The sequence below is a fragment of the Lygodium microphyllum genome, chromosome 30 (genome assembly GCF_053477565.2).
Source record: "Lygodium microphyllum isolate KBCC chromosome 30, Lygodium_microphyllum_v1.1.10, whole genome shotgun sequence".
NCBI classification, from domain to species: Eukaryota; Viridiplantae; Streptophyta; class Polypodiopsida; order Schizaeales; family Lygodiaceae; genus Lygodium; species Lygodium microphyllum.
Genome location: NC_141164.1, coordinates 102,501,028 through 102,510,736, shown reverse-complemented (window position 1 = coordinate 102,510,736; position 9,709 = coordinate 102,501,028). Strand labels below are relative to the sequence as shown.

Below are 9,709 nucleotides of genomic sequence, written 5' to 3'. Positions count from 1 at the left end.
AGCTTCTCCATGATCATATTTGATGTACAGTGGTTTAAACTCAGGGGGGTCACTATGTATAAATCCTATATATGACGTGCGTTCATGGCATGTTTTATATATGCCTATGTAACCTTTTTTGTGATTTTTTTAAAACCCTTCTATAAATTCTTACCATAATTTATTTTTTAAAGAAAAGAATTTACAAAATCCTTATGTAATAAATACAAAATACTATTTTTATCATAGAATTGATCATAACTAGCTCTTAAGGGTTCAAAAAAGAGTTTAGCTTTTTAGTGATGATGAAGCTTTGCAAAATATATTCATGATATATGACATGCAAAAAAGTGTACTATCCATAGTAGGAAATACCTGCATGAGACCAACATCCTGCATTTGTTAAACAAGATTTGGTGGTACCTGCTTGATTTATAATGATCAACTAGACTACTTGCCAAAGTGGTGCAAGATCCATGGACACATCAAGGAAAGGATATGGCCACCTAAAACATTGAAGAAATAGATGGTACAGTTTAGCCTTACTACAGGAAATGGGGATTCTCAAACTACATGTGAGATCACAAAATGTTCAATACTCCTACTTAATATTAACTACAGAAACACTTCATTCACTACATGGTCAATGCTAGCCAATTCATTTAAACACAAATGTGCTACAACTTTGCATTAAAATGTCCAATAGTCCTATTATTAAACTTTTAATGCAGAAACACTTCAATTCGCTACATGAGAAACACCAAGCTATTTTCATTACAAATCAGCAAGCTGCAACTTTGAAATAATTTCACAAGAGATGCAAATGGACACTTACAGAACATAGGTTTTAAGACCTAGAAGGTAACATCCCAAAAACACTTCCATGAACACAATTCTGGTACTTATATTGCTAACACATATGAGAAAAAAGCTTACTGATTCTCCCCTAGTGCATGGATAATCCAAGAAAAGAATATGAAAATTGTTGTGCACATGAAGAGATATGCACCTCGGTACAAGTAAAATATATGCACTCATGCCATCACTTTTAGAATGACTTCATTTATTTCACCTAACTAATAAGCTACAAAATGCTCACCATATTATTCAAAACAAGCTCCCCAAGTAGGAAAACCAAATTTACCGCATGCATACTAATCTGTATCTGAAAAAAATCCCCAAGAAAGTTCTTAGTACTCTTAGAAACTTCATAAACATGCCCACTATGCAAATCATGGCTTTACAATGTCAAATATTTATGACATTTTACCACTTGAATCAGTTGTTTAAAGATAAACACAAGCACACATACAAAACATTCACTCAGGACTATAATCAATTGTTGTGCCACTTCGTAACCTAAACTGGAAAGCAAAAGTACAAAGATAACAACAAAGATGCATACTCTATGATTCAAGAAAGAATGCCTTTAAACAGACCGGGGTAGCCTAAACCAGGAACCCAATGATTGAGACTGTTAGACTCCCCCAACTATCTACCTAATTTTTCAAAGCAATTAGACAATGTGGTACTATTTTCTAAAATAAGATACACATCCCCATATTTGTAGGGAAAAGGGGCAAGGAAAGTACCAGACTAGCATTGTTTATATATGTAGATATGATAACCACAAACCAAATGAACATGCTGAGCTTAATCAAATTGGGATCCTTCCCCTCAATACCCCTACTAAGAAGTTCAAGTGTCTGAGTGCCTGGGCAAGAGCCCAGGCTCACCCCCCCACACCGTACCAAAAAAGTATGAAACCAAGTGACAAATCAAAGAAGACTCAATTGAAACCACGATCTCTTACTATTGCCTAGCTTTTAATACTAGACATCACCTTTAGGAAAACATCTAAGATTACGACTACTCAATGATGAGAAATTGAATGGTTGTTGGCACCTCAATCCAGACACTAGCAGAGCATAGCCCTTTAATCCATGAGCTTTGCTGGTTAGAACTTAGAAGATCCTAACATATACTATCATTTTTATTTCAATAATTCTAAACAAGAGTGAACCAGTTACTTTTCAGTAAGAACAACACATCAAGTGAACCTGAAACAAATTTCCACATCAACAAAATTATAGCTCGAAAATATACAGGTCCAGTAAACTACATCTGTTACAAAAGCTGCTCCCAGAACCACCTGCATGTGGAAAATGTAATCAAGAAAGGCATAAAAATGATTATGCACACCTTTCAGACACATCCAAAACTTCTTACTTGGTAAATAATTTGCATCAGGTAACCATCTGCTCTAGCTTCTTCTAATGTGTAGTATGACCTCATAGAAGGGGGATTGACAACACCCACTTCCTCGTCGGCTTGTGGGTATCCACTTACCAGTCTCTCGTTAGTTGTGAGCACTTTGCTAGGTGAAGAGTCATGATTTATTTCCTTCATGATTTCTTTTATGGACAACCCGATAGCAGCCTAACAGGTAAAGGGAACGAATTTAGCAATGCAAAGGCCACAACCTTATTGTCCATGTTTATTGTCCTATCATGCATGGACTAATTCCATCAACTAGAAAACTAAGTGCACCTTGCTGAGAGGTAATGTTAACAAATATTGCATAAAGGGTGATGGAGAGAAATACCCCAAAATAGAAAATAATCAGAGTGAAACTCCATCTGTAGAAACCATTTCAATAATAGTAAGCTTATCAGAAGTCAAATCATGATATAGATTCTATGAATTTGAGAATGAAGAGGATTATGTTATCAAAGGCTTGTATAGAACTGCGACATACTGTGTGTAGTACTCAAAAATAAAGGGTCTCCAGAGAGAAAAATGCCATATATGAGGATGGACAAATAGTAAAGAAATGCCACAACTTTGAGCCCGAGAAGCCAACCATAGTGAATTTTTGAATGGCATGTCTATAACTAGCAAATGTTTAGTGAGTGAATGTAGCAATGGACTAAGTTCAAAGTCTTGGAAATGCATGTCTTTTACATTAAAATACATGAGCTTTGAGAGTTTTAACATCATAGTGAAACATGCCAAGTCATCCATTTCTTTCCATATATCACCATCCATGCCCTCAAGCTTGACACCATTACATTTGATTACTTTTACTTGCTTCTTCTGAAGTAACACATTATGAATTTACGCTTTCTAGTAAGACATCTAGTTTTTTAATCTCAAATAATGCATTTTTGGAAGTGGACGAAGAAGGCATAATAGTTGCAATAGGTCTTATATACTACAAATACAACCCATAGATATCATGATGTCACCAAAACATCAACTTTGTATCTCTTTCTTCTTCTCTATTAACACACACAAGCAAACCCCTTGCTTCAAGATAGCAAGCATTCCCCTTAGTTTATGAGTAGGATTTGACCCTCCATTTAAGAAGAACAAGCTACCCATAAGCTTGAGCAACGCCTATGCTTGCATACATCGAATACAATGAGCAAAACTTCCTCCTAAGCATTCCAAAAGCAAGTAGTCTTGATTTGATTTTAGCTACTAATGGCTACCCAAATGCAACCAAATCGAGCTACAAAATCCCTCATATTGAGCCTCAATGACTCCTTAAGATAAAACACTTGTTTGACTTAGATGTAGAGTTGGGTAATGAGAATACTATCTCTTTCAAGATGGGGACAATAAGCATGAAAAATTACAAAAGAAGTTCAAATCCTTAACCTTTGTAGGACCACTTTGCCTACGTGCCAAGTCTAGATGGAATGACACATATCAATCATGTGTTCCCTCAAGTCAAGTTTGCTCATGATCTTTCACCCCATGAGGTTTCCTACCGTCTCACCTCACTCTCATCCAAGAGCTATTTTCAAACTCTTTTTTATTACATTATGTGAATTAACTTCTCTTTGTGTGTGTGTATATATATGTGTGTGTATGTGTGTGCATGCACATGCATGCATGTATGTATGGATGTACATATGTGTGTAGATGTATATATATGTACATATATAAAGAAAGTGCATTTATGTATATGTACATGTATATGTATATGTATGTACATGTATGAAGAAAGTGAATGTTATGCTAAAGATAAAGACAAAACATAAGGTTTTTACAATAGTTATTATTAGGAAGCTTAACCTGTGCCTTATGATAGTAGGGCAATATCACTTTTGAAGGCATGTGTTACAAAATCCTAATATCGTTACTAAAAATTACATAACTACTTGCTAATTATGTGTCCCTTGCATCTTAAATTGGAGTATTCTCAAAATTACTCTTTTATACCTCCTAGGAAGAGAAAAGAATGCCATCAGTTGTTCATGGTCATACTTCTTTGAGCCTAGTTTCATATATATACAAATATATAAGAGATATAGAGGAATAAGAAAAAAAAGACAAAACAAACCGTCACGCTACATGCATAATCTATCTATTAATAATAAAACTCGTAATAAAAGAAGTATAAATAATCTTGATAGTTGCATTCAAAGAATACTTTAGTCCCGAATGTGACTATTGCTTTTGATTAACTTCTATTAGAAGAAAGATGATTCATTCCATCGTTTTCACATATTTGTGCATGTGAGAGAGGGAGGAAAGAGCATGCACCTCTCATGCAGCTCCACAAAATAATGTAACAATCACTCTTTCTCTTCTTTTGGGTTGGCTTTACAAAATCTATGTCCAAGTGCTTGACCACTTTAGAGAATGACTCTTCAATGTTAGGTCTTTTCACTCATCCTCCACCTCTTGTATGAGAGAGAGAGAGAGAGAGAGAGAGAGAGAGAGAGAGGGAGAGAGAGAATAGACATAATACCCTAAAGATTAGGGGTACTATGTTTACTTGTTGAGGTTCATCATACCCGTTTGTATGCAGGTGGAGGGGTCGATATTGTGGAGGGTGTAGGGTGGAGGGCAAAGAGGGATTGGAGCGTGCATAGGAGACATGCATGGGTTTAAAAAAATAGACAAAGAGATAGGAGACCAATAATTTTTTGAGAATGAAGTGGACTCCCCTTTCTATGGTGATGACCTATCTATAAACCTTCCAGTGTATGCTGAGTTGGGCTAGAAGATTGGCATGGGACCATAGGCTGAGTCCTATTTGCATCCGCTTGCTCAATTTATTGGTGATTCACTTTCAAGGGTACTTTAGTATATGCGTTGTAATTATCATCCTTCTTTTCAAAGTTACGTTATCATGCTTTACCTAAATCATTATATTGATTATGCTAACATCATTTTCTATCTATGCAAGTTACCTTTGACTATACCTAGAGAGTAGCATGAGTCGAGGGATGACCGATGAGGGGTTGCAAGAGATATTCACATGCATGTCTTTAGATCAAATGGCCTAATTTAGAGATATGACGAACTAGGAGCTATTACGGACATCATTAAGCTGTTCTGTGAGGTCTACTTTGGCACGCTCTGATGCTTCAATTTCCAATAGACGATGTCGATGCTCTAGACTTTGGCCCTGGGTGGAGGGAGTAGTTTTGGGGGAGGGGGTGCTACGGAGTTGTGGATGCTGTGAGCCTGCAATCCATTCTAGAGAGGGTTGCTACTCCTCGCTCTCGTACCAGTTCTAAAGAGGGTAGCTCAGGTGGGTGTTGTGGAGACACCAATACAATGTCTTCATCTCACCGATCTAGTGGATACTTGTCACCTCCAAGATTTGTTACAGTTGTAGGGACATCTACTTTCGTGAATTTGGGTTTTGCTCAATTGTCGACAGGTGGCACCCCAATGGATGCTACTCTAAGAGATACTACCCCCATAGGTATGCTAGACATATAGGGGTCTCCTAGCTATGCCTAGGAGTTGTTGAGATATTTGCAATCACATCTACTTTAGTCCCTTTGTGAGAAGTAATGAGGGCTCAGGACCAGAATCCCATATGCATAGTAGGATAAAGTACCACCACTCAATTCTTATAAAGCATCGTACTTGCACTCTTTTTCTAATGCAATGATTGTACTCTTTTCTTTCCAGTAAAGTGTTATATCACTGTCAATACACAAGATTGTGTTTATGAATCCAAGTCATAAATCATGGAACCTAATTCACTTGTGTAACAAGTTTTCCTAGTCAAGGTCAATGTCTTCATGAGTTTCTTTTTCCTCTTTCAACCTCCATAGCTTCCGCATTTGCCATGCTCTAAAATCCCGTGTATTTCACATGGTATCAGAGCTCAGTTGAGCATGGCCCAACTCTCCTTTCACTCCTCTCAGCTCCTTTCCATCTCTTCTTAGCTCAATTTGAGTACTGGACCCTATCTCCAACTTCATTTGCATTCCTACCTTCAATGAAGCTTCCATGGCAGCCATAGATAGTAGCACCCTGTTAGTTTTAAGCTTTCATATCTCTCTCCACAGGCCAAATATCTCTCAACTTCATTCTGGAGAAGTGTTTCTCTACTTCCAAAGCTCCTTCTTGGCACCTCAATCATTGATATTGGGCAACTATAGCTTCACCATTGCCTCTTTTCAGAGTTGATGCCGTAACTGTGTCTCTGGACAGCACCTACCTACCTCTGTTGGAGCAGCCATATCTCATCAACCAGGCCATATCTCTTCGAGCTTTCTTCTCGAGAGTTGTTCTTCAGGTCAAGGCGCAACTTCTTGGCACAAAAATCAAGGATATTGATGCACACCATGCCCGACATTTGAATTTTCCCAAATCTGAGCGTAGTTTTAACAATGACCACTTTGAAGCCTTAGATCTTTCAACTCGAGCATAATAAGTACAAACCCTCTTAGGGGGAGTTAGTCCCATTAGCGTCCATGTCAAAGGGTTTGAGCAGATTCAACCTATGGAGAGCTTGGGAGCTCATTTACCAGTTGTTGGTCCTTGTTTTGACAGGACAGCCATAGCCACTTACCTTTAAGCTCATTTTTCCTTCATTTTCTCTCTCCTACCATTTAAACCAAGCCAAAGCCACTCTAATCTGAAGTTTTCAGCAAGTATTCAACCATCAAATCAGCAACAAGGAGGGAAAGCTATGAAGAGTTTTTGAAGATCATCAAGTCAAACTCAAGTAATAAATATCAAATTTTAAACTAGTATATTTTGATACTTCACTGCCATTGCTTGTGTCTTTTGACACATACAAAGATCACCTCATTCCTGGTTATTCTCAGTCATTTGAAGCTAATTTGCTACTGGTCTCTCAAGTCAAACATGGGCAAAGATTCTCCAACTGCCTTTTCAAAGGAGTCGGGTTTCATACCTGGCAGACCTGCATCAAATTGATCCTGATGAAGAAGGGCCTCTGGGCCATTACCACTGGAAAAGAAAAGAAGCCTCGTGATGCGGATCTTTCTATCACTTGGCAAAAGAACGATGATAAGGCTCAGGCCATTATCAAACTGGAGCTAGATGACAGCTACATCTACCATGTGGATAACTGTGAGACCTCACTGGATACATGGAAGAGACTTGACACCTTGTTTGGTGCACAGTCTAAATCATCAAAGTATGGTCTCCTAATTGAGTTTTTCAGGCTTGAAATGAAGTCCATCACATCACTTGCCACACATCTAAATTACATGGAAGGACTTCTAACCAAACTTGCAGGAATCAACATTAAAATGGAAGAAGATGTTTGCATTATTGTTCTACTTAAGAGTTTGCCTCTTCAATATAATAATGTATCAACAACTTTAATCAACATGACAAATCCGGAACTTGTTGATATCCAAGCATCAGTGTTAGAGGAGGAAAAGAAGCTAAAAACTAAGGAAGAACCAAGTACCTCTAGAGATGAGCATGCATTATATATTAGTAATAGGTACAAAGGCAAGAAGGATCAGCTCTTCTATGACTTCTGCAAAAGGACCGAACACACCGAGAAGTTCCGCCACGCCAGAAAGAGGTCCCAAAAGGCCTATCTAGTTGCAATCAAAGAAGAAGAAGAAGAAGAAGAAGACCACCAAACCTCATCAGTCCTTCTATTCAGATAGAATTTTTTAGTTTTGTATTTCCTAGCCCTAATGCCTCAAACATAAATTTGTAAACTCCTCAGTTATCCTTGTACTACAGCCTCTGTACACTTTGTGGGGTCCCTGCTACAGCCTTTGGATGTCCATCATGTTTGTGGTACCTACACTTAGTCTTTTTTGCGACAGCCTCTGGTGTTTTTGCCATGTTTATGGTGTGCCCACACTTTGCAGGTGTTGCTTTCACTAAAGCCCCTACTTTAGTCTCTTCGTGAGAAGTAGTGAGGGCTCAGGACCAGAATCCCATATGCACAATAGGAGAAAGTACCACCACTCAATTCCTATAAAGCATTGTACTTGCACTCTTTTTCTAATGCAATGATAGTACTCTTTTCTTTCCAGTAAAGTGTCATGTTACTGTCAATACACAAGATTGTGTTTATGAGTCCAAGTCTCAATCTTGGAACCTAATTCACTTGTGTAACAATTTGTCCTAGTCAAAGTCAATGTCTTCATAAGTTTCTTTTTCCTCTTTCAACCTTCATAGCTTCCGCATCTGCAATGCTCTAGATCCCGCGTATTTCACAGGAGTGTGGTTGCACATGGGAGAGGACACACCTTAGACATATCCCAATAGGTTATGGATACCTTCCTCATAGATGACAAGACATGTACTATAATCATGAATGATGAGAGAAGGAGGGTGATGTCTTGCATGAGAGAGTTGTACCAATAAGTATTTAGGCACAACATTCTAGACCATTGGAAGAATATACACGAGGGGAGCAAGGACTATGTAGTGGCATCTTTGTATGAGGAGTTTTTGGTACCTACGACAAGAGAGAGATTTTTCACTGGGTGGATAATGGAGTGTATGCGTGCATACATATCATATAGATGATCAAACACACATAAGGCAACCAAGAATGGAGCCTCAAAGCCCGAGTGGCTAGACACAGAGGATTGGTGGAGACTCAAGGAAGAGGCCACAGATTCTCCACAACGATGTGGCAACATAGTGGGAGGCAGAGCGAGGACATGATTGGAGATAGGGGTCATGCATCATCTAAGGAGTGGCAGCCACAAGACTTATTTGGAGGAATTTGTAGAGTTTTCTTTTGGTTCTTCTTGCTTTCTTATTTGGAATATCACTTGTACTAAATAATCTTGGTTCTAACAATTCTATTCTATTTTCTTTGTAGCACTCCATCACAAACCGCGATCCCACAAGTTTGGAGACTCAATATGTAAAAAGATACAAAATCAATACACTTATCGATACATTATACGTGCATGGTGGCCCAATATGTCAATCCTCTTTCTTGTCGATAGTCACTAGTTTTTTAAATGATGCATTATGTATAGTGGACTAATGTCTAGTTGTTCATTTTGCAAAAGTTCGTGTTTGACACTCCTTTGCGTCGAGATGAGCTTTCAAATGGCGAGGATTTGTAGCATGCGCTTGGATTCATGGAGCACATATCATCTTCTTTTTTGGTCATGTGATCTGTGTAGGCCTCTTCCATATAGCATTCCTTAGATATACTTATCATCCTTTGTATAAGATAGCACTTTGTAATATTTACAAATAGATTTTCATGTTTGTTTTGGCTCTCCTCTCCATGGTTCCATGTAATTTCATGAATTGTCATTACTAATCTTGTACTGATTTTATGAGTTATCAATCTTGTGGTTTTAAGTAGTTTTTGCATCTCTCTCAATGATGATTGTATATCCAATATATGTAATTTTTTTAAAATAATATTATACAACACATGGTACTATGGATGGCATGGCAACTTGTTGCCTTGCCATCAAAAATTTTTCCCTCTGTAACCGTTGCT

The 9,709-nt window shown here is 38.0% G+C and overlaps 1 pseudogene; it reads right to left on the bottom strand.

The window, feature by feature from the left end:
• Positions 1-424: 424 nt before the first annotated feature.
• On the bottom strand, positions 425-3,027 carry LOC148010200 (uncharacterized; annotated as a pseudogene).
• Positions 3,028-9,709: the final 6,682 nt, after the last annotated feature.